Here is a 26527-nt window from a genome sequence, read left to right as displayed (position 1 = left end):
CAAATTAAGGTGTTTGAAGGAAGTGTGACTTTATTAGGAAACCCCACACTACCGCCTCTGACATCTTCCCTTTTTTAACTGAGAAAAGCAGACAAGAGGAAGAAAATTTAATATCAGGAGGAGGGAAGGCTGGGTACCTCAGTATCGGGAGGGAAAATGGGCAGAGAGGTACTGGAAGCGGGAGGGGAGGAAAACAAAGCCATAGACTTCTGCAGTGCGACTTGCCCACACTCACAGACCCTGAGAGTAGGGAACGGTTATATTAGTGTAGAGATTTAATTCTCATAGCAGCCCTGTGAAATAAGACAAGCCATAATGGGATTTCCTCAAATGTAAGATGTCGGTAATTAAAGATGTACATTATCCCCACATGTCACGGAGAAAGCAAACAGTTGATAGGGAAACTCCGCCACTACTCTGCTCATCTAACGCTCTGCAGTGAGCTGCCCCAGGCGCAGAGGCTCGGAGCCACCATTCCACGGCACCTCAAAATTCCATAGTCAGCTGGACTCACCTGAGCGGCTCTCTCTTAGGGACCCTCCCTCATCAGGTCACAGTTAGATGTCAGTGGGGCTAGGAGAGCTGATGGACAGATGAGTGATTCCACAGTGGGCTCTCACATGCATGAGGAAAGAGCTGTGTCCACATTCACCATCTCTCAGGAACAGGATGCTGGGTGGAGAAGCCCCACAGGAAAGTCATATGCGGGGAAAAGAGGCAAGGTCCCCCTTGCATAGTAGAGAGGACCCCAGCAGGCAGAAGCTGGCCAGTGCTGTCACTCCAAAGCACATCTGTGCCCCATGGCTAGTCTGGGCTTCCTCATACATTGTGGTATAATGTGGCCTCAGAACGTTCCAGAACAACTGTCTTCTATTGGTCATACCAACGTTCAAGAACTGTCAGACTCTCCTCTTGACTCTAGGAGCAGTGTGAGCACGGGAAGGAAAGACTTGGGGGCTTCTACCATCATCATCTTTTCCGTTTTGTTTTTTGCCTTTTTGAGACAGGATCTATCTTCAAAAAAACTTGAAGGAACCTCAGCTGAAGAACTGCCTCCATCAGATTGACCTGTGAGCGTGTGTGACCATGCATGGAGGTTTTAACCCAGGAGCATCCTCTACCACTGAGCTACCTCCCCATCCTTGGAGATACTTTTTCTTTTGTCCATTCTGGGGATGGAACTCAGGGCCTTGTACACGCTAGTCAAGTGCTCTAACATTGAGCTGCCACTGAGTCTTGTTCCAGAGAAGCCAATCTAGGTCCTGTTCTTGGAACCAGAAATGATCCTTGCAAGTGGAAACCTTCAGAGTCCTTTCACTGGAGCTTGGCAGGTGGAGTCAACCTGGGCCCCGATGGAAGGAGCCATGCCTGTCAGCAGCCGAGGCTCACCCTGTTCCTTCAGCCCCATCACCAGGGGTCAGTGTGCCACTCCATCCAAAGGGCTTGACTGAGGGGATACTCTCTCCTGCCCACAGGACTTCGGCCATCACCTGAGGACTCACGCACTACTCAATTCATCCATCTGCAATAGGTTCATTCAACATTGCTTCCGGCCAAGTGTTCTAGTTTCTTTCTGTTCCTGTGATAAAATACTGACCAAAAGCAATTTAAGGCAGAAAGTGGTTTTTTTAGCACTTCCAGGTCACAGGCACATCCAGTGAAGTTGGGAGCAGGAACCTGAAGGCAGGCTTGTGTCCTGTTCCACAAAGCAGGCATTGCCTCCAACCAGGCATTCACTCACAGCCAAGGAAATGCAGCAGGAACTATGGAGGATGCTGCTGGTAAGTTGCTCAGAGCCTGGCTTATAATCAGCTAGCTTTCTTTTTCTTTTTCTTGACAGGGTTTTTCTGTGTAGCCCTGACTGTCATGGAACTCACTCTGTAGACCAGGCTGACCTCAAACTCAAAGATAGACCTGCCTCTCCCTCCCCAGTGCTGAGATTAAAGGTGAGCACCACCACACCTGGCTCAGCTAGCTTTCTCATACAGCCCAGGACCACCTGCCTAGGGAATGGTTCCCCCCACAGTGGGTTAACAATCACAGCATGCCTCCAGACCAATCTGACCTAGGTAACTCCTCAGTAAAGGCTTTCTGCTCAGATGGCTCTGGGTTCTAGGTTGTGTCAAGCTGACAATTACTGCTAATTAGGACTCCAAGGGGCCCACTGGAGAGGAAAGGACATGTGACTGATGTTTGCACTGTCCCTCCGAGACTGCCAATAAATGTAAACCTTGAATCGGAGGGTGGAGTCCACGTTCAGCTGGCCAGAATAAACCATAGAGGTTTTGGCAGACTCAGATTAGGATAGAGAGACACAGGAAGGAATAAGGAGGGTCTTAGAAAGATTTGATCAGGGAAGGTGGAGAGGCAGGGTCAGCTGATCATTTCTCCGTTGCTCTGTGGATCTATCAGGTTTCTACCCCCAATATCTGACTCTGGGTTTTTATTGATAAAAGAATAACTTAGTTAAATGCTGTAGTCACAGGACATCCACAGGTCCTGTGGCTGTGGGCACTAGAAGAGGCTATGACTTGTCATTTAGACGTTTTCCTCAGCTCTGTCTGCTTCAGGACATTTTCCACTGAACAATATTGGGGGGTTCTGGGTTTGCAGTATCAGAACTGACCTTTTTAGGTCAGTATGACAAAGTGGCATGTAGCTTTCTCACTTTTGCCTGACAGGTAGCAGATATGAGAGGCAGGACCCAGCTTCTCAAAGAAGCTGACGATTAGAGGCACTAGTGGGCAGCACCCCCAACATTGTTCCTTTGAATAATCCCAGAACATGGATAGCCACCTTCCCCCAGGAAGTCTGTGCTGCCTACATCAACCTATAGAGCTGTGTCCAACAGCTGAATGGGCGTGACCCAGCTACTGGGGGATCTATGGCTCACTCTGCAAGCCTGGGCTTCTTGTCTCCAGTGCTTCAGGCACTATGGCTACTCCAGTTGGATGTAGCTTGTCCCATGGGTTCAGGTGAAGCTAGAGGTGGTAGAACCTTAAGAGGTAGAGCTTGGCAGAAGGTTTTTAGATCATTGGGGCATGTCCTTATAAGGGATTAAGGAAGCTGTCTGAGCTCTGGCCAGAGTGAGTTGTTCTAAGAGTGAGACTGACCCTTGAATGTTTCTCTGGCCTCCTGTTTCCAGATGTGATCTTGTCTTCCTGTACTTCCACCCTGTGCCACCATCTGCCAAGAGATCCTTACCAAAGCCCTGCTACATCGTGTCATGCCTTTAAACCCTCAGAAGCAGGAGCTACACAAACGCCGTCTTTGTGTAGATCTGCACAAATGGCTCAACTGTTTCATTATCATGACAGAATGTAGGACCAATACAGTGGGTCGAGAAAAGACTTGTGGCCCCAATGGGGACCATAGAGCCTAGTCCTCAGGAAGAGGGGAAGTAGAGGTGGGAGAGAGCAGACTTGGGCCCAATCAGGATCTGTGGGCTAAGGAGCCACCCCTTGGCGCCGTAACTTGAGAAGGGAGTGAGCTTGCATTGCAGACCCCTAGAGGAGAAGAGTCTCAGTTACTCTCTCCAAAGTCCTGCACACTGTACCCCAGAGTCTGCATGTACCCACTGCACTCCTTAGCTCTGGCCCTGGTGCCCAGTGCACTCACAGTGTTCTGCTAGAGATTTCTGTCAAATTCCTGTCTGGTTAAAGAGAGGAATGTGCCTGGCGGTGGTGGCGCACGCCTTTAATCCTAGCACTCGGGAGGCAGAGCCAGGCGGATCTCTGTGAGTTCGAGGCCAGCCTGGGCTACCAAGTGAGTCCCAGGAAAGGCGCAAAGCTACACGGAGAAACCCTGTCTCGAAAAACCAAAAAAAAAAAAAAAAAAAAAAAGAGGAATGTAAGACAAGCTTGGTTGCTGCCCAGAGTATCCAGGGCTACTAACTGTGAGTGCTAGAAGGGGGCCTGGTGGTTTTTCATCTAGCTGCCCCCCTCGGCTCTGTCTGCTTCAATCAGAAGCACATTTTCCAGTGAACAATATTAGGATTTTCATGGATTAGAGAATCAGGACTGACCTTGCTGCATCCCTGACAAAGTGGCATATGGCTCTCTCTCTCTCTTCAGCCTGGCAGGTGGCAGATAGGCAGAGGCAGAATGGGCTTCTTGGAGGAGGTAGGAAGCTTATTTTTGGCTGACCCATGGAAAGGAATTGACCTCATGATCCTGTGAGCGGACCTTCTTCTTTGAAAATGTTCTTTAATGTTTCTGTGTTCCACTTTCCTGGGGAATGGAGTGGTGGCGGCCTTTCAGAGTGACTATGAACAGCCCAAGCAAGACCGAACACTGAATGCAGCAGAACAAGGGCAAGAAAGGCCCAGGCCCGAAAGCCTGCAGGGCTGACAATAGCTGAACAAAAATGCCGAGGCCTCCACTTGGCTGCTGGCACAGACAGTGTGGGGGAAAGAAGGCCTCGGCCCAGCTTCTCATAGCTAACGGACCCAGGAGAGAGGGCTCTGCTGGGATCCAGGGCTCAGGGACTCCATTGGCTTCCCTGCCCCAGGAAACAGAGTCTGTTTAAAGGAGGACCTAGAGGGACTCACAAAATTAGAGTTGGGGGCCAGGTATGGGTCATGGGCCCAGGACCCTCCCTGGGTTGGGCATTTTCACAGGCCTGATTCAGCAAGTCCCTCGGTCCGCAGTAGAGGGTCTGGGGTTTGTCCTGGGCTCTGTTTCTACACTCATTACGGTATTGATCACGCTTGCAGAAAGGGTGGGGGTGGGAGAGGTTCATGTGCTCACTTTACAGAAGGGGCTTGAGCACCCGTGGTAGTGTGGGTAAGAATGCCCCCAGGCTCAGATGTTGGAACGCTTAGTCAGCAAGGAGTGACCCTATTTAAAAGGATTAGGAGGTGTGGCCTTTTTGGAGGAAGTGTGTCACTGGGGGTGGACTTTGAGGGTTCAAAAGCCCAAGCCAGCTGTCAGTGTTTCTCTCTTCCTGCTGCCTGTGGATCCAGATGTAGAACTCTCAGCTACTTTTCCAGCACCACATCTGCCTGCGTGCTGCCATGCTTCCTGCCATGACATTATTGTAGTAAATCTCTGAAACTGTAAGCCAGCCCCACTTAAATGCTTTCTTTTATAAGGGTTGATGTAGTTATGGTGTCTCTTCATAGCAATAGAACACTGAGTATCACAGCACCTGTAGGTTTGGCATCATGAGGAATCTTAGAGGCAGGCCCCCACAGGGACGACTGAATTTACTCAGTCAGAAAACAGGATGAACATAGGATTCTCTTCTTCCCATTCTGACGTCTACTCCTGAGCACCTAGTAAGTACCAGCGTTGGGTGGAGTCTCACCAAGGATACAGGCTCAGTCTTATCTCTTCTGCTGGGGAACATGATCCTCTCCACGTCACAGATTAAAAAGCAGGGAGGGTGGGCTGTAGTAATGCTCAGGGGTAGAGAGCTTGCCTGCTTGCAGGATGTCCTGGATTTCATTTCTAGCACCACGGGGAAAGAAAGAAGGGAAAAGAGGGTATGTGAAAGAGGAGGAGGGGAGAGAGAAAGGATACAGAAGGGGAGGGCAAGGGCCAGTCACAGATCCTGTCCAAGTCTTTACTATCTGATCTAGTAGCCTTGGGATTCTGCTATTTCCTTCATCACTCATTAATGTGGCAAATATTGGCAGAATGCCTTCTTTGAATAAAGCAGGCATTTTGGACCTTGCTGACAAACACACCTACCAAGCTGGTAGGTTGGCTACCAGCTTCTTTGTGGTCCCATCTCAGACCCTACTGTCCCAGATCTTGTTGGAGACCAGGAACACAGACTATGGCCATGCTTGAAGTCAGGGACACCTATAAGCAGCTTAGAGTGAGTCACAGTACCGGACAGGGTGGCAGTATGAACTCCCAACAGGTGCCACACAGTGATGTTTCTGTTAACAATGATGGAGCTGAAAAATTCCTATGATCTAAACTGTTGCTCTGTCTTTTGTCTGTTTAGAAATGCAAATACCATTTTAGTAGAGCTGCGGCAGAATTCTGCACAGCAATAGGCTGTCCAGAATTGTAGCCAAGGAACTACTGGCTGTACCGTGGGGCTGAAGGACCTGACAGGCTGCAGTATGGAGCCAAGGAGCCTGGAAGGCTGTACCATGTGTCCAAGGCTCTGAAACAATCTTCGTGATGGAGCCAAAGGGCTACAGCAGGCTGCACCGCCTAGGTTTGAGTGAGTGTGCTGCATTAATACATCATAAAAACAGCCTAAGGACACATTCCTCAGAGTATATCTTCACCATTAAATGATAGCTGACTGGATTTGCTTCTGAGCCCATGGAGACCAGCCACCACACACTGTCCTTTCTGTCTCAGTCACTAGAATTGATCAAGTGGCCACTGAGCAGCTGCTAATCAATTCCTGCTGAGCATTTGTGGTTCAAGAGTTGGTGAGTAACCTTGAACTTGCCTTTCTACCTTTCACACATTTCATCTCCAGCACAGCAGAAGGAACAAGGACTGTGCACTTTCCAAGTTTTGTAAAGACATCCCAAAGACTTCAAAGGTACAGTGACTTCCCAATGAAGAATATGCCAAAATAAACACTTAATAAAAGTGTTAAAATATTTATGAAGAAAAGGCTCCAATTTTGCTTCAAAGTTGATGAGGGTGTTCATCTGTTTCAGAGTCGGGCTCTTTAAAGCATGGTGACTGTTTATGGACAAATGGATCCCAAAAGTTACATCTGAGCAGGGAACATGTTCACAGAGCTGCTCCTAATGTTGTCTCTTTCCTGCTCTTTGTGTGAGAGTGTGGGTGGGTCAGTGTGCATATGCAGTGTGCATTTGTGTGTGTGTGAGTGTGTGCATGTGCAGTGTGCATTTGTGTGTGTGCATGTGCAGTGTGCATTTGTGTGTGAGAGTGTGTGCATGTGCAGTGTGCATTTGTGTGTGTGTGCATGTGCAGTGTGCATTTGTGTATGTGGGTAAGCATGTACAGTGTGCATTTGTGTGTGTGTGTTCATGTGCAGTGTGCATTTGTGTATGTGGGTGTGCATGTGCAATGTGCATTTGTGTGTGTGAATGTGTGCATGTGCAGTGTGCATTTGTGTATGTGGGTATGCATGTGCAGTGTGCATTTGGGTGGGGGCATGTCTATACCCATACAGAGGTTCAAGGATGTAAGATGTCTTCCCCTATCATTCTCCACCTTATTTCCCTGAGATAAAGTCTCTCACTAACCCAGAGCTCACTATCTTTCAGTCAGGCTGCAAGGCCAGTGAGTCTCAGGGATGCATGCCCCTAGATCTGCCTGTCACTGCCCCACCCCAGTGACAGGAGAGTACAGCCATACCTAGCTTTTTAATATGTGTGCTGGGAACTGAACTTAGGTCCTCAGGCCTGCACAGCAAGCATTTTACTCACTGACATCTCCCAGACCCTCGTTCCTGCTGTTGATAAGGGATCAAGAGATTGTTTCAAGACTACTGTCTCCTGTAACATGGATGATGCTCAGAACATGTTAACAGTGGAAGCCAGAGCCATCATCTCAGGGGCATGAGTCCCGTGTGTGAAACTGAGAACAGACTAGTCTGTGATGACAACCAACTGCACACAGAGGTCTTAGATGGGAAGTGCAGCAGGATGGTTTCTGTAGCAACAGACATTTCCAAGTCTTGATCTCTTTTTAAGATAGGTCACACCAAGGATGAAGTACATTTAATTGTAGACTTTATGGCGCAACTCATGTATTAATAATGACAATGATGGTCAGGACCAGGAACTGGATCTCTCTCTCTCTCTCTCTCTCTGTCTCTCTGTCTCTCTGTCTCTCTGTCTCTCTCTCTCTCTCTCTCTCTCTCTCTCTCTCTCACACACACACACACACACACACACACACACACACACACACACACATACACCACATACACAAATATACTGCATACACACTACCACCACATTCCTCCTACAGCACTGTAGTAGGAAGTTTTCCTGTGTCCCACCCAGTCAGCAGCTGCTTAGACCCAAGTAAACACACAGAGGCTTATTTATATTAATTAAAACTGCTCGGCCATTAGCTCAGTAGCTACCACTGACTAGCTCTTACACTTAAAATCAGCCCATTTCTGTTAATCTATATGTTGCCACGTGTTGCTTTACCTGTGTGCCATTACATGATGCTCCCTGGATGGCAGGCTGGCATCTCCTGGCTCAGCCTTCCTCTTCCCAGCCCTCCTCTCTGCTTGCCCCACCTATACTTCCACCTGACTACTGGCTAATCAATGTTTTATTTATCAACCAATCAGAGCAACACATATTCACAGAATGCAGAAAGACATCCACAGCACAGCACCACTCACATACATTATATACCACACAATACTACATACACATATCTCATGCATACACAAACACCATATACCATACCACATATACACATACAGCACATATCACACAGAGACGATATTTTCAGGCCAATCAAGCTGTTCTGCATACTGTTGTTCTCTGGCACATTCACAAGATGTGTTGGCTTTTCCAGGTTCTGGTAAGCCTGCCTCAAGAGGTCTGTTGACCCATCGCATCCAAGAGCCTTGGGTGTGGCTCTCCTGTGCCCTGTGCTCCATGCTGTACAGTGTGGGTTGGAAGGCTGCCATGGGGCCATTGCCCTCTCAGATGTACAGGTCCCTCTGACTCTTGTCTTTCCAAATATAAAACCTCAGTGAGAAGTCTTAAAAGAGATTGGCAAGCTTGGCAAACAGTGCATAACGCGATCTGCCTGAGGACCCTGCTGGGATCCAGGGTCCCCTATCTTCATGTGCAGTAAACTCAGGCTCAAAGCAAGATTCTGTTGTGGAGCTGACTGCCAGGAATGAGGAACACTGTAGGAACCATTGAATCTGGCTGTCTCTGGGAGGCTAAGGGCACCCCAGTTAAAGCCCTCCACTCTACTGGCTCTAAGTCTGGAATCTAGCATCAGTCCACTGAGCACAGAATGACTCAGGGCCTCCCAAGTAAGCTCTCATTACTGGGCACTCTGTGTGACTTTCAAAGCTCCTAGTGATAAGTCAGCCTAGGAAGTGCCCAAAAGGTGTTAAATAGTTCACTGCACCAATGTGAGTGCTGGAACATGAGCATAGGACACTGCGGCTTTGTTGAAGGCTGGCTGCAAAGGAGAAGTGATCTGTTAGAGACTAAAAGGCCCTCGCCAAAAGACACTGCCACCTGAAACTGTTTTCAGAACCCATATTCCATCTCCCTGAAAAGGAGACTCAATGAATGGCAGCCATGGAAATGTTGGAGGTGACTGAAGATAATCCATCCCAAAGTGGAGTCCTACAACAGGAGAGGCGTGGTTGGACAGTTCATTACTGTGGGAACTGGTGGAAATTGCTTTTGATTCTGTCTGACCCTATTAATTGAAGTTGGGTGTGATGGCATATGCCTGTGGTCCCAGCACTTGGGAAGTGGAGGCAGGAGGATCAGGAATCAAGGTCATCCTTGGCAACATAGTGAGTTCGAGTCATTCTCTGAGTCATTCTGTGTTAGACTCAAAGTCAGCAGAGCGGAGGGCTTTACCTGGGGTGCCCCAAGAACCCCAGAGAGAGCCAGCTCCAGTGGCTGCTACAGTTCAAGGCCAGCCTGAGGTACTTGAGACCCTGACTCAAAGCAAACAATCAAACAGACAGACAACCATTTGTTTTGTTCAAATGTATTTAAAACATTCACAGGAAAGTACTCAGCCTCTTTGCTAAGTTGTCTTCTTTTTTTCTTTTAAGATTTATTTTATTCTCAATTACGTGTGTGCATGCGCACATGCGCACATGTGCACATGAGTGCTTGTGCCAGAAAACACTAGAGGTGTTGAATCTCCCAGTTACTGGAATCTAGTAACCAAACTCAGGTTCTCTGCCAGATCAGTACACAGTATTATCCACTGTGGTGGTTTGAATGTAACCCTTGTGGACTGAGGTGTTTGAATGCTTGGCCATACGGATGTGACCTTGTTGGAGGAAGTGTGTCACTGGGGAAGCAGGCTTTAAGGTCTAATATGTGTTCAAGCCTGGTGGGACAGACTCTTGCTATCTGCGGATCAAGATGTAGAACTCTCAGCCTCTTCTCCACATGTCTGCCTGCACACTGCCATGTCCTGCCATGTTGGACTAAACCTCTGAAACGGTAAACCACCCCCAATTAAATGTTTTCTTTTATAAGAATTGCCATAACATGGTGTCTCTTCACAATAATAGAAACTCTAAGACAGCACTGAACTCCCTCTCCAGCCCCCTGCCTGAGTGTCTTGAGGAAGCTGCACAGAGAAGCAGTTCGATAAAACTCTGAAACCCTAGACATTGCTAGAATAAGCATTGTTTGATGATGGTGGGGACTACTGGGAGAGGAGAGGATGGCACGGGACAGGGAGAGAGCAGCCTCATCCTGCAGCAACTGCATGGTGGGGAGGGTGACATATCTGGAGCACCATCTGTGCACTAAACAGCAAGTGCCGAGATGAACCCTGGAGGCGGCCCACAGATCACCATATGTGTCCTTTCAGAGCTGGCCCAGCCCCCAGGAGCACCGCAATGCAGCAGGAAGGCAGAGGAACTGATCAAAGAGGCTGGATTCCTACCTTCCCTCCAGCTCTGGGAGGCAATCCGTGACTCAGAAGGTGAGAGATTCACTGCCCCTGCCTCACCAGCTGTGGTCGAACTTCCAGAGGCTGCAAGAGGCCAGGACTAAAGAGTTGGGCAAAGCAGAATTCTGGAAAGGATGGTAATGAAAATCCCTAGTTTTCCTCACTGTCATTCCTCTTAGATATCTGGACCCCGGGCGATAGTGGCATCCACACCAATGCGGCTTCAGAGCTGCAGGCCTGGGTTGTATGGACCCTATACATTCTTAAACAGCTCTAGGGACATGAGCTCCAAGGCCTTGGAATAGCCACCCAGATAGCAGATGCTTTGTGTTCTGAAGCTTCAGGCCACACCAGGAAGTTTATGTTAATAGTGTGTGTTTTTGTGTTACCTTAGGCCGTGCCATCCTAGTCGGACCTTTGAGAAGACTGGAGACTGAAGGGCTGGGACCAATCACATAGGCACTCTTAAATGGGCAGTGGGTGAAGAAGCCCTGTTGGACTGTGCTCCATGGGGTACCATCCACACAATCCACAGGGAGATGACACCTGGCAACAGGACTGATCTGCATGTCACCCCCTCCCCATACACACCCACAACACCTTCCTCTGTGCTGGTCTTGACCCATTTCCTCAAACCTGAGTATAGCAGCTCGCTGACAAATGGTTCACAGAAGGGCAGCCTCTAATTTGAGGGTGGTCTCAAGATCCCCTGGCCTCTTCCTTCCTGCTCCCAACAGCCTGCTGCAAAGTGCATATCTGTGTTCCCTTTCCCCAAGGTCCAATCTGGCTCTACTGGCCTCTGACTCCTGGAAACTCAGGAATAAACCTCCTCCAGGCAGGGTCTGTCTTTACCAAGTCTCCAGAGTGGCCACAGTGCCCCTGCAGTCAGTCAAGAGGTATAGGACCTCACCTCGCCCAGGCGTACTCTCATGAGAGCCAGTTGGTGCTGCCCACTGTGTCTGTCTGTGGGCACTGGCTTTTATGATTCTCTACCAAACAGAAGCTCCTGCCCCTACCTGAAAAGCAGTCTTGTCTGACCACTAGCTGTTGGCTGATGCCCACGGTACTGTCTCCTCCCGGGAGCTGAACTCTCTCACATTCCCATGGGCCCTGGCTAGGCTCATACATCTAAGTCTGGCCTCCCGGTCCAGGCTCCCTGTCTACTGACTCAGCTGCAGGTTACTGACTGGTTGACACCAGCTCTGGGCCCTCCTCCCAACCACTGTCTTCGGGAGGTGAGAACAAACTTCAAGGTGCTTTCTAGCCTCTGCCTATCAAAGGAGAGGGAACCCACTGCATTTGCAGGAGACTCCAAGCTGCTGACCTGTAGGCAGAGGGTGAATGTCATGTCCAGCTTCCAAAGGACACTTGCTCAGCTGTTTCTACTCCTCCCACAACTGGCCACTCACCTCCCAGGGCCCAGAGTATGTGCTGACTCTTCAGACCGTCTCTCAAGTTCCCCAGTTCCGCAGGCTCCTTTGGTCTGTGCTTTATAAAAAAACAAACAAACAAACAAACAAACACATCTTTCTCTGCCTGTAGCTCTGTGTTTGATGACTGGAGCCTCAGCTGTGCCCACAGACCGTGAGCTCACGTGTGGCACACTGCGAGTGCTCACACGGAGTCCTGGGACCCAGCCCTGCACCTGACACACTGCAGGGGAGTCAACCACAAGTGTCCTCTCTTTCTCCTCTCCTCCTCTCTTCCCTGCCTTCTCTCACTCTTCTCTCCCCCGCTTGTCTCCTCCTTCTTCCCGTCTCCTTCTCTCTCCTCTCTCCTCTCTCTCTCCCCCTCCTTCTGCTCTTTTTTGCCTTTCTATCTCCTCTCTCTTTTCCTTTTTCTCTCTTCTCTCTCTAAAATATTTTGGTGGGGTTTTGTTTTTACTAGCTTTTTTTTTTTAAGACTGGCTGGCCTGGAACTTACGATCCAAACGGCCTCAGCTCCCCAAATGCTGGAACTGCTGGACTTACCAGTGTGCACCACAACATCCACCTTAAAACTCATTCACTGAGTAAAGTGTGAGGTCTATGGACCACATCAGAACCACTTTGTATGTGTTAAAACTGCCATGCTTCCTTCCACGTGAGCATATTCTGTCTTCATGTTCTCTCGCCTTCTGATTTGGTCGTCTGCTCAAACTTAGAAAGAAAATAGTGAAGCAATTAACTGCCGAGGCAACCGTCTCTCGCAGGACCATTGCAGACCTGGGTCTCGTGGGGTAGAGGATGAGCAAAGGGCGGCGGACAACGCACAAAACAACATAGAGTATATTAAAAGCCTGGAATTGCCTCAGTGGGTCCTGCTGTGTGTAATAGGCTCCGCCCTGCTTCTTTCACCGAAGAGCATATCCAACATACGTCCTTGTCAGCATGTTTAGCCTGGTGCTTTTCTTAAACAGCCAAGCAGGATTAGGTTCCATCACTGATTCAGCTGTTTGTCTCTTCCTAGAGATGTTGACTGTCTCCCATCAGACCATACCTTGTGCCACCTCTGCCAGCAAGAAGCCACCAGCTGCAGCCCCTTGACTGACCCCCAGATACAAGCAAGAATAAGCCTGCTTTCTTTATAAGTCACCCAGGCTGAACTGAGTGCCACAGTGACCCATGTCCCTGGTCTTCCTGTTTCATGGAAGCCAACAGGCATTCAGCATCTACCTCCAGCCCAAAACCTTCAACGGCTTCCCATGGCCCTTAAAACAAAATTCAGCTTCTCCTCATAGTTCCTACAGTCCTGTAGAGCTGGCCCCATCTCGAGCCACTCCCAACCATAACCCCGATACTCTGACTACTTCGGGAATGTGCATCACTTCCTCTCACACCAGCTCACACTCCTTCAGGACGCTGCACAGATGCTGGGTGCCTCCTCAGACTCCACCAGTCCTCTTGGTTTCCTTTATCACTGCTGCTGTGACTTATAACTCTCCCTGCATTCTGTCATTAGGAAAGATCTCCTGTCCTGTAAAATTTGCATTGAATAAGTTATTATACAAAGTTCTTAATGGTTTTCTCTTTATCAGTTTAATTCTCAGCTCCTGAGTACAAGGAAGAAGGAAAAAGAATTTTGAATTCGAGGGTCAATCACAGGTGTCCACACAAAAGTAGGAAGAAGGAGCATGCATGCTCTGCTTTTGATCCTGAATCTCAAGGAAGAGCAGCCACCAAAACTCAGGTACACCTCCATGTGGTTTTTGATCTTTAAGGCCATAAAGAGAAAAGTGCTTCAAACTATGGTAGCGGGAGGAGCCTGCTCATGTCAGAAGACCAAGTAGGCAGTGCCTTTGGAAGAGTTTTCATTGTCTGCTGGTGACCTTGGGTGTGACCAGCTGCTTCAAGTTCCTGTCTTGACTTCCCTGCCATGGTGGAATTATAAACAGACCTAGACCAGCAGGTTGTTCTTCAGTGACAGGGTCCTGAGACAGGGGGATCAACTGAGGATGAGAAAATGAAGAAGATAAGGAAGTTAGGACCAGGAGGTCTCACACAAGCTGATGGCTTATATCAAGCAAGTTTATTAAGTACAGCATCTTATACAGTTTGCAGGGAGGGGTGGGGGGAGTGGGACAGAATCGGCCAGAAACTGTCATACAATGGGACAGAATCAGCAGGAAGTTAATCGTGCAATGTTGTACAAAGGGAACACAGGACATCTCAAATATGTCACAGATCGAGCGCTTAGCCTTGGGGTTGATAACCACAGACCTTCAAGTGGGGGGAAAAAGTTAAGTTTTCAGGATCTAAAACTGAAGGTCCTCCAAGGCCCTGGCCTTGCCAAGCATGTTCCTGATAGACAAGGAACTATGTTCCTTCTCCATATATCCAGGCCTCAGGGGAAAGCACCAGGCCAGCCTGGCCCTCAAAAATAAGCCAATAGACTTTTCGCTTTAAAGTTGCATGAGTCAGGGTATTCTATCACAGTAACAGAAACAAAAACAGACACTTGGTGTGCTGAGAGCTCTATGCAGATGCCAGTGACTATCAACAGTCCTATCACATGGCCTCTTTATGGCAACCAAGCCCTCAGCCAGAGACATAAAAAACCCAGGGCCACTCAGCTTGGTCCTTGGGTTTTCTGGCTCTTGTAGGCCCATTCTCAATGTCTACACTGAGACTCTGATATGTTGGAAGAGGACAGAGGTCAGTTTGAGAAGCCACCGCCTAAAAATCACTCGGCTTTAGATTTGTCTTTGCGAAGGATACTGACAACCATCTTTCACATGTAAGTTCCTTCCAAGACATGGCTGTATGCTGAGCCTGAAACAGCTGCATACGAAGTCCTAGACACCTTCCCAGCCAATCAATCAATACCATTCAGATATTGACTTAAACCAGTGACCACCGCACTTAATTGTAAACAGGACCTAATACATATTTTATTATCCAGTCTGTACATAGATCACAAGGACTTGTCAGATCCTTTATGAGTTTTCCAGACCTACCCATCCAGCAACCCCATCCAAGTAAGAGAGAATCTTGTAAGTTTCTGGGTCTTAGAATCAGCCGGTTCTCACTTCTGACACAACTGTGGGGTCTCTGCACAACCCTCCCACCTTCTCCTTAGTGGACAGTCTTTGTAAGGATTCCACAGGGGTCAGAAGCTCACCCCCCATCCTCCTCTTGTCATAAGTAGGGGAGATAAGAGGGGTTATCAGCTCAGGATTCTCATGGGCCCACTTCTCTGCAGCCTTACAAAGTGGCAGACTAGGTGGGGGTATGTTGTCCCTTACCTGTGCCAGTCAAATCATTGCATTACGTTGGTTTATTTGTTTGCTTGTTTTTAATGGTGTGTTATATGGCACAAATAGCAAAAACTACAGTGACTTGCATGCTTGCCACTCAAAGAGCTACAGGCCATTTCATCAGCTCCACCCAAACTGTCAGGAGTTCAGAATTTCACTCCCTTGTAGACTTACTAGGTCTAAAACCATGCAATCACAAGACCTCAGATTGCTATCAGTTTTAACTATCAGCGTGACACATCCTAGAACTACCCAGGAAGAGAGTCTCAATGGAGGAATTATCTAGATTGTGTTGGCCTATAGGCACGTCTGTGGGGGACTGTCTTGATTGTTAATTGAGACAAGAAGACCATGAATGTGGAAGGCACAGTTTCCTAGCTGGGCTCTAACCTGTATAAGAATGAAGAAAGCTAGCTGTGCATAAGCAGCAAGGAAGCAAGGGAGGATGGAATTGTTCGTCTCTGCTCTTGACTGTGGACATGACGTGACTAAGCTAGGGTTCCTCCCTTGACTTCCCCTCAATGACGGTTGGCATACTCTCCCAAGCTGCTTTTGCTCGGGGTGTTTTAACCCAACAACAGAAATGAAATGAGAGCACCGCTTGATGTCCCCTGGCCTCTGCTTTGAGGAGAGCCACACTGGGTGAGATGTCTTTTGGCACTGGCTTTCTCAGAAGCCATCTGCTGAGGCCAGCACTGCACCTACAAGGCCGAGAAGCCAAAAGGAAAAGCAGCAAGAGGCCGAGAAGTGGAAAGCATTACATCTTCCTCAGAGTGAGGGAAAATGCTAAGACCCTCCAAGGAGAGAAGGCCCAATGAATGGGCCCCCAGGCCTGGGTTGGGGACGCAAAGAGTGTTTGACAGACAGAAGAGCAGACAAACTGATAATATAAACCTTCCCGCACAAGGCTGAAAATGCCTGGCTTCCAATCAACTCTACCCCCACAACAGCACCATCTGCTCCAGCCACTTTGGAAAGTGAGACTTCACCCTAGGCTGGGGGTGGCTCAGTGGCAGAGCACACTTAGTACAAGTGAGGCTGGTGGTTCAATCCTCAGTGCCCAAAATAAATATATAAATAAATAGCAAGTGTTGATCCTTTTTGGAAGGCAACTAACAGTATTCAGAACTTTGAATTGCCTTTTTTACAAAAAGATACTTTAAGTTATTTTATTTTGTGGGTATGGGTGTTCTGCCCACATGTATGTCTGTGCTCCATGTGCGTGCCTGGTGCCCACTGAGGCCAGAAGAGGGTATTGGATACCCAGAGCTCGAGTTACAGATGGCTGTGAGACACCATGTGGGTGCTGGAAATAGAACTTGGGTTTTCTGGAAGAGCAGCCAGTGCTCTTAACTGATGAACCATCTCTCCAGCCCTGTCTCACATATACATATGTAATCTCAGCATCTGGGAGACTGAAACAGGAGGATGACCATGAGTTCGAGGCTAGTTTGAATCACAGAGTAAGACTATCTTTAAACAAAACAAACAAACAAAACCATCAAAACAAAAACAAGGAGGCAAAAATTGGGGGAATGTGGCAGGCAGGATGGTTCAGTGGGTAAGTGTTTCTAAAGTGTTTGCTGCCAAGACTCCTAACCTGAGTTTGATTTCTGGAACCCACACAGTAGAAAGAGAGAACTGACTCATGCAGTGTGTCCTCTGACCTCTACATGTACTCCATGGCATGTGCTCTTTCACACACTTACTCAAGCACACATCATGCTTGCATTCACACAAATACAAAATTCAGAACATTTATTTCTTTTTATTTTATGTATATGGGTATTTTGCCTGCATAGGTATCTGTGTACCACATGTGGCAGTGCTCTTGAAGGCCAGAAGAGGGCACTGAATTACCCTGGCACTAGAGTTATAGATGGTTGTGAGCTGCCCTGAGGGTGCTGGGAATCAAACATCCTCTGGAAGAGCAGCCAGTGCTCCTAACTACTACGCCATCTCTCCAGGCCCTAAATAAACATTTTTAAATGGAGGAAGGTATGGCTTTCCCAATAATTAGTACTGGCCTACTGAGGTGGTTTGAATGAAAATGGACCTCATAGGCTCATAGGGAGTGACACTATTAGGAGATGTGGCCTTGTTGGAGTAGGTGTGGTCTTGTTGGAGGAAGTGTGTTACTGGGGGCGAGCTTTGAGGTATCTCTCTCTCTCTCTCTCTTCTTCCTGCCTACCAATCCAGATGTAGAACTCTCAGTTCCTTCTCCAGCACCATGCCTGCCTGTGTGCCACCATGCTTTGGGCCATGATGACAATAGAATAAACCTCTGAACCTGTAAGCCAGCCCCCAATTAAATGTTTTCCTTTATCATATAGCATTATATTATATAAGAGTTGCTGTGGCCATGGTGTCTCTTCACAGCAATGGGAACCCTAAGACACCTATCCTATAACTGCATGGTGAAATAAATAAATAAATAACAAACAAACAAAGCTGTGTGTAAAAATCAAGCTCATGTACAGTATAAATTTGAGAAGCAAAGCAAGGCTTCCACATGATAATACAAGAGAAGAATTCAAAGACACTAGTTAAGTGAGGGTGTATCAAGTGCCAATCATAAAGAGAAAGATTGACAGCCCCATCACATTAAAATGAGCTTCTTTTGATGGAAGAAGATAATAAAAAGAATGGAAAACATAAGACACAAGGTAGAGAAAATTTTGTGGTATTCATATTTGGTAAACATCTTAGGTACAGGATACACACATACACACACACACACACACACACACACACACACACACACACACACACACCAAATTCTAGTACATAGAAAGAAAAGCTCAAACAACTCAATTTTAAAAAATGAACAAAAGACTTAAGACTTAAATAGGGTAGCCTCCGAGACAGCTCAGTGGGAAATGCGACTATTTTGCGAGCGGAGGAACCTGCGTTGAGATTCTCATCACATACTTTAAAAGCTGGATATGGCAGCCTGAGTCTGTAATTCCAGAACAGTGGGGACAGGAGTATCCCGGGGGCTCACTGACTAGCCAGTCTACCAAACACAACACAGCACCGCATCACTGTTTCCTTTCTTTGGTGATTGTGGGACAAACAGGGAGTCAGTACGATGCCCAGCAGAGCAAGATACGGTCCCACTGCACACTGCTAATCCAGAAAAAGAATCAAATTCAAGATTCAAAGGACACTTCCTATCAGAACATGGCATCACTTTCACACCATTCTAAAGTTGAGAAACAGGAAGTCAGACTTGGTAAATGAAGGTCCCTTCTTGCAGAAATTCCACCCTGCTTTTTGGGAAAGACATGGGTACATCAGCCTGAAGGGAACACAGTGATGACTTCCAGGAAGCTGGCCATTTTCTGCTGTCCCCTGAATCAACAGGTATGTGTGATCTCCTGCACATCTTCACCTTCTGATTCTCTTCTGAGCTATGTTATTTTTTTCTCTACCTGTGTCTCTTCAATAAATGAGTTTATTAAAGATACAGCTTTCTGAGGCTAGAGAGATGGCTCAGTGATTAAGGTCAGTTGCTGCTCTTGCAGAGCCCAAGTCTGTGTCCTGGCACCCGCTCCAGGTGGTTCATAACCACCTATAAACTCCAGTTTCAGGGCATGCAACACCTTCTGGCCTTTTGCAGTACCATAAGCATGGCGCATCTAAACTCACACAGGCACATACATATGCACATAAATAAAATAAATAAATAAGTCTTTAAGAAATACAACCTGATAAATAACTCATGAGAAAGTGCTCAACCTCACTAGTAACCAGTGATATTGAAACAATCAGATACCATCTAACACCTGGTTGTGTGGCAACAATAGTTAGCATTGTCATTTGGTGCAAAAAGTGTGGGAAATGAGCGCTTTGACGTACGTGTCAGTGCTGACATATTGGAAGTAATCATGTATTGGTTCAAGTCCTTTAGGGCGTTATTTGGGAGCTAATACTAAGGAAATAATTACACTCATCTGCATAGACTTAGCTATTTGCATATTCATCCAGGGGTGTTTTTGACAATGAGGTGTCTGAAAAAATTAAATGACACAAAATTAGGTCTGGATACATAAATAAGGTATAGTCTTATAAATCATATAATCATGCTAAAATGAAAAAAATATGTAGTGTAATTGTTAAAGAGATGCTTGTGATCACCTAAAGAAAGAAAAGACCATTTACAAAGTACAATCTAGGGGCTGAGGATGTGGCCCAGAGGTTAAAACTCTTGACTTAAAAGGCAAGGGCCAGAGTTTGGATCCCCAGAGCTCACATGGATGCTAGGTACCCAATGGCAACCTGCCTGTAATTCCAGCCTCCGAAGGGGAAGACAGGGAATCCTTGGAGAAAGCTGGCTGGGGAGACTAACTGTATCAGTGAGCTCTGGGTCTGACTGAGAGATCCTCCCTCAAAAAGAACAAGGTGGGAGAGTGATCCAGAAAGATTCCTAACACCAGCCTCTGACCGCCACATTCACACCTGTGAACACACACACACACACACACACACACACACAGAAAAGAAAGTACAATATAATTTAATCTCCCCTTACAAAGGAGACAGCCCTACATCGTGTCAGTGTACATACATGCCCAGTATTGCAGGCAGGTGGACGGCAGTGCACACAAAGGCCGAGATGCAGATGCACAGGAGGGCAGAGCTACAGAGAAACAACTATAGTTTCACGGCTGGGTAGTCAGACACAGATGGCTTTCAGTTTCTACTCTGAGATACATCCTAATTTCCTCTCCAGTCAGTGTGCCTCTCATTTACTTAAAAGTTATCAAAGGTGGCACTTGACCAACAAGAAGCCATAGTAGCTTCATGTCAGGTCAAGTTTTGCTGCAGGATGGGGTGGGGGTATAGAAACCTGACTCAAAGCTCCAGGGATCTGGCAGTTTCACTGGGCATCCCTTACCTCCACATATCTGCTCTGGAGCTCTCTTGTTTCCTGTGATGTCAGGAGGTCTGTAATATATGGCCACTAAATGTTATTTTTTTATTTCCTGTTTTCAATTCAGTTTCTGTATTCAAGTGACTACCAGACATATGACAACCCAGGCTGGCTCCTTCCCATCAGCTTCTCTTGTAGAGAAGGTGTGCCTGTACCCTAGGTTCTACTCTAAGTGGCATCTGCCAGACTGCAGCCAGACTTGCCTCCTGCTGCCCCTCAGGCTCACTCTGCTTGCTCTGCATGTCCTGTTAACAGAATATCAGCACTCAGGACCTAAGGTTCCAGCTAGCCCCAGCCCCACCTGCCTACATGACCATGGAGCCACTTCCTCCTGGAGTTCAGTGGCAGTCCCACTGACTCTTTCCACCTGTGATTTCTTTGGGGGGAGGGGGGAGGGGAGAACAGGGTTCCATTATGTAGTCCTGACTGTCCTGGAACTCATTATGTAGACCAGACTGGCTTGAACTCACAAAGATCCATTTGCCTCTGCCTCCCAAGTGCTGGGATTAAAGGCATGTACCATAATGTCTAGCCACTCTAAATCATTTTTGAACAATTCATTGTGAGTCTGTAATAACATGGCTATTATCGTGTGTGTATGTCTCTATGTCTCTTTCTCTGTCTCTGTCTGTGTGTGTGTGTGTGTGTGTGTGTGTGTGCGCGCGCGCGCGCGCGCGCGCGCACAAATATCTGAAGAGGCCAGAAGATGGCATCAGGTTCACTGGAGCCAGAGTTACAGGTGGTTGTGAGCCACCTAGTATGAGTGCTGGGACTTGAACTCTGCAAGAGCAGCAAATAGTCTCAAACACCAAACCATCTCTCCAGCACACCTCCCTGCAACCCTTTTTGGCAGTGCTGTGGGTGGAACATAGAGTCTTATAAGGACTAGCCACGTGCTTTACTATTGTTCCGTGCCCTCAGTCTCTCCCTGGCGGATTCTAGGCCTGTGCTATCCCATGCTCCCTGCCTCCAGCATCCTTGACAGCTTTTTATAGTAGAACTCCTGTACTCTTGTAGACTTAATTAGTAATAAAATTGCCGACTAAGATTATTTTGTTTCAACGTTTTAGAGCTCATTACAACTCCTGAGCCTTGAAATTAATGCAAGGCAATAAAGGGATTGTCCCCAGAGCTCCTTCAGGTTCCTGGATGGATAAACAGGTTCATGGCCCAGGTGCCTCCCTTCTACTAAAGCCCTCAAGACCTCCCTGTCCCTCAGACACAGGGTTGCATAATAGTGCTTTTCATTCTGAAACCACCCACTAGTCATTTAAATATTGTGCCAATTATACAATTTGCCTATGTAATGAAGTTATTTATAACTTGCCTTTCACCCAAGGGCAAGCAGATGATTTAAAAACTTCAGTTACCCAGAACAGCAGGAGTTTTAGCTTGACCCATGAAGACTGGCTAATGCTGTAGGCTAGGGAGTCTACAAGTGAAGAGACAAGAAAGCACTTCCCTCTCACTACCCTCCACTGTCATAAGCACTCTCAAGATCACACTAAATACATCTTAATGGTCTCCTGATCTATGTGACCTTAGAACCTTCAGAAATGCCAGAATGTGGCATCTCAAACACTTTTAATGGACCCTGGAGAGATGGCTCAACAGTTAAGATAGACTGCTCTTTCAGAAAACCTGGATTGGGTTCCTAACACTCACGCTGGGAGGCTCACAATCACCTGCAGCTCCAGCTTCCATGGATATGATGGATGCCCTCTGCTGGCCTCCACAGGCACCTGCACACACACAGTATGTACTCCCACAGGCACAGATACACATACAAAAAAAAATTTTAAAAATCTTCAATTGCGCCGGGTGGTGGTGGCACACGCCTTTAATCCCAGCACTCGGGAGGCAGAGCCAGGCGGATCTCTGTGAGTTCGAGGCCAGCCTGGGCTACCAAGTGAGTTCCAGGACAGGCGCAAAGCTACACAGAGAAACCCTGTCTCGAAAAACCAAAAAAAAAAAAAAAAAGAGAGAGAAAAAAATCTTCAATTGCAAATAATGGAGGGTATTTCTTTGAGCTGATGATGGATGAGGTAGTGAATTAGTCTGCTTTGTATTACTGTAACATAAGACCTGATATAAGGTGGAGATATTAAAATAAAGAAATAGGAAGAGATTGTTTAGCTCATAATATGGAGGCTAAATTCAGTCTTAGAAAAATAATATGGCTGCTATCTAATGTTCAAGATCGGGCAGCCCCATCTGTTCTGCCTCTGGTGAGGGTCCCTTGACAGGGTCACAACTGAGGTGTCGTGGTAGGAGCCTATTTCTGAAAGAGAGATCACATGCAAAGACAAGAGGTCAGAGAGATTCAGGGGCCAATCTCATTCCTTCCTAACAGCCTGCTCATTTTGTGACACCAGCCTGAGTCCCTCTGAGAATAATGTCCCCTGTCACTTAATCTCTTCATTGGCTAGGTTCTGCCTCTTAATGGTTCCTACCACCTCCATATGTTTTGAGTTAGATGTTCCTCTGTGGGAAGTAAACCACATCCTACCCACAGCAGTTAAGAAGAAGCTAAAATACTTTTGAATGTATTTATTTCAAACTTCTCAATGATTTTTAAAAAATCAACTTATGTTAGTAGATATTATTTTTTTAGTACTGTGGGAGTTTGAATGAGAATGGCCTCCCCTGGACTCACATATTTGAATACTTGGTCCCCTGTTGGTAAAACTGTTTGAGAAGATTAGGAGGGGTGGCTTTGTTGGAGTAGGTGTGTTACTGGGGATGGGCTTTGAAAGCCCATACCATTGTCTCTTTCCCAGTTAGCTCTTTTTTTTTTTTTTTTCTGCTTCCTTCTTGTGGATTAGATGTGAACTCTCAGCTACTGCTCCAGCACCATGCCTGTCTGGCTATTGCCATGCTTGTTAGCATTCAGGCATCTACACTGGCCTGCTCTTGGGGACCTAGTAGGACACATTAGCAGCAGCCAATATGTGACTGTAGCTGCTGCAGCCACTAAGTAGAGCACTCTCTCTATGTACATGTGCTATATCCTCCTATAAGAGGCAAGCTCTTCTCACCCATCTCTCTCTCTTTCCTTCTGCTCTAGCTTAGAGGCCTCCTCTGCACCTCCCCCCAGTAAACCTCCCATGTGAGCTCTGTTGCAAGATGTGACTTTGTGGTGCCCCTTGGCTCCAACCTGCTGCTAAACTATTACAATGCTCCTCGCCATGATGGTCATGGAGTCTTAACTCTGTAGAACCACAGGCTCCCAAATTAAATGCTTTCTTTCATAAGTTGTGTTGGTCTTGGTGTCTCTTCACAGCAATAGAAAAGTAACCAAGACAAGTACTCTTTCCAAATCTCTCCAAGAAATTACTCATTTACATGATTCATAATTTTAGTTTGTTTTGATGCAGGGTCTCATAGCCCAGGGTAGATTCACACTCACCATGTAGGCTAGGATAACTTTGAACTGCTGATCCTCCTGCCTCTGCTTCCTAAGGGCTGGGATTACAGATGTATGTCTCCACACCCAGATGATGGAGTTAATTTTGGAAATTTATATATAGGCTCCTTTGTACCCTAATACATCCCATGCTTCTCAAGTGCAGCATTGTAGGCTTCTATACATTCATGCTTTGAAGACATCGATCATTCCACACTGTAATTTGGAGGAAGATGGTAAGTGGACATAAGAGTTGTAATAGACAGTCTCAGATTGCCAGGGACTCCTAGGGCTTCTGAGTTTAAAATCTAAGGTGAACTGTCCTCTCTTAGAAGAGGGAGGCAGGGAATGGGAATGTATATAAACAGAAAGCTGAACTGCTAAAAACTTTTTATTAAAGATATTGAATGCTACCAAAAGGTGATGAATACTGTTAAATGCAACATCTACAGGTCAAGTGAAGAATCTAGAAGAGTGGCCCGGATGTAGACAACCTGACCCACAATGCATCATGATCTGCCACCATTCACCTGTGGTTTCTGGTGTGCCCAGCCCACTTCCCAGGACCAAGTACAAGAATAAAGGATATTCCTGGCACCCTGATCATTCAAAGAGTCACAAAGATTTTAGGAGTATTGTTCCAGGAACTAGCGACAAAGACCAAAATATCTGTTTCTTATTATGAATCACAATATCACACTTTTTAAAAGCCCAGATGGGGTTTTAAATGAGTTATTTTTTTTTTCTCTTAGCTCATCTGAAAGTGTTTTGTTGTCACTTAACTTCTATTGTTGCCCCTGAGAAATTTGTCTTCAGTGCTTACTTGTTGTGTTAGGCAAGTCCTGAGGAATGTGCCCTTAGCCCCTGCTGAGACTTGTTGACAAACTTGCCCCTTTGAAATCCTAGTGCTTTTCTCTTTCGTTCTTTTGAGGTCTGTGTTGCTCTGTATTTAGGTCTATCTGGGGACTTGGCATTTGTAGATTTGCATCTTGAAAGTTCTGAAATGCCCGCCATTGTCTCATCAATTGTGTCCTTGCCTCTCTTCTCTCTTCTCTCTCCTAAAAGTCTTGTTTAACCCATGTTACTTCTTTAGGGGAACCTGAGGGGGACTAGGTATTGAACCTGAAGTCTCACCCATGCCAAGCATGCCCTCTTCCACGGAACCATGCCCTTTGCTTCCATGTTAGAGGCTCTTACTACGCTTTTCTCACTTCATAACTTCATTTTCAAGGCTCTACTTTCCTCTTTCTGTGTGAGACGCTATAGAAGAACTGTATTCCGCTTCATCAATTCTCTCTTCAGCCATGTTTAAAACAGGCCAGGAAACCAGCCATACCATTTTTTGAGATTCATTACATTTATTTTTACATGTTCAACTTCATTCTTTTTCAGATCTCTTTGGTTATTAAAGTTTTTCAACTTTTTAACATAAAACATTTTAACTCTATGTCTAATCCCAACATCAAAGACCCTCTCAAGACTTCTCTACTGTTTGCTGTTTCTGTTATTGCTCACTCATGATATCAAAAATGTTTCTGGTAACTTGCATTGTATCATCCTGTGAGCTAGTTATTTGCCTAAGAAGTTTTATTGGAGGAAATCAATGTCTAAAGTCAAGGCACATTCTTTCCTAAAGATCTACCTTTACTTTTGCTGGAGTGGGGGGCGGAGCTGGTATCATTAGTCTAGTCTAGTGTCATTAAAATTAACCATTCACCCTTGTTTCACCTATCTGTGAGTCTGTATATAAGGACTGGCCTATGGTTCCAGCTTGATGTAGGTGAAATTGTTTTTTATTGCATACTGAGGAGCTGTGCTATTTTCCCTCCAGTACTGTGAAGTGGTGGTGAGCACTGGGTGTATCTCCAGGCCACATTTGCTCTGGGGCAGGTTCCCTAGCATGCCTAGAGTCTTCCAGCACACTTTCCTTGACTGCCCCATGCTTTATCTCTCAGGACACTCCTCAAGGCTATCCTACACATACCTATAATCCACACAGGGGCATATCTGTACTGGATAAATGTCCCAGCTTTGCTGTATAGCCAGAGCTCTGGGAGCAGTGGGAACCAGGGCTCAGCAACTTGGTATGTTCCCCAAGCTGTAAGCTGACTACTCACTTTCCCCAGTCCCACTTGCCCTTGGCTTTCCCCTGTGTGTTTCTTGGTTTCTTGCCTGCTCACTGAAGCTGTAAGAAGGCTTTGATTTTCAACCTTTTCAGTTATTTTCAACAGGAAGAATGATCTGGGTAATTAGGTTGCCATATTGCCAGGAAGCAAACCCTGCAGGGCTTGTTTTTGCAAGACATAAAGAGAAGAAAATGTTATTAATAAAATGCACAGGTTGGTAAATAGCACTCAGCTATTCATCTTGTAAACAGGCATGTCAATCATATTATGTTCATATGCCCCAAAGTGGCTTTGTTTTCTTCTCCAGCAGTGTGAAATGCTGCAGGTCACTTATGTGACTTTCTGAAGAAGTCCTGGGGAGAGGGATGTGGATGGCAGAATCAAAGGGAGTGAGAGGGCTCTTTAGAACTGGGAGAGTCCGGGTAAAGGTGAATCATCTCTGTCGATCAGTGGCCGACAGGTGCAGGAATATGAACAAACAACCCTGAATAAATAGCTCACATCCTTCACACCCCACCTCAGTCTCATAAAAATAGAGCACTTGCCTGCCAGCTCCCAACTATATACTTATAAAATGGACTAAATTGAGAAGGGATTCCTTTCTCTCCAACTCAGGTATAAAAAAAAAAAAATGGTTTTTTTGGAGCTGGCTCAGTGGATAAAGTGTTTGCTACATAAGCAGGAGGACCTGAATTTGAAAACCCAGAACCCACACAAAGAGCTGGATGCAGTAGTGAGTGCTCG

This window comes from Peromyscus californicus, unplaced genomic scaffold (genome assembly GCF_007827085.1).
Source record: "Peromyscus californicus insignis strain IS unplaced genomic scaffold, ASM782708v3 Scaffold_8__1_contigs__length_139910024, whole genome shotgun sequence".
Classification (NCBI taxonomy): Eukaryota; Metazoa; Chordata; class Mammalia; order Rodentia; family Cricetidae; genus Peromyscus; species Peromyscus californicus.
Note: the sequence above shows the minus strand (reverse complement) of the source record.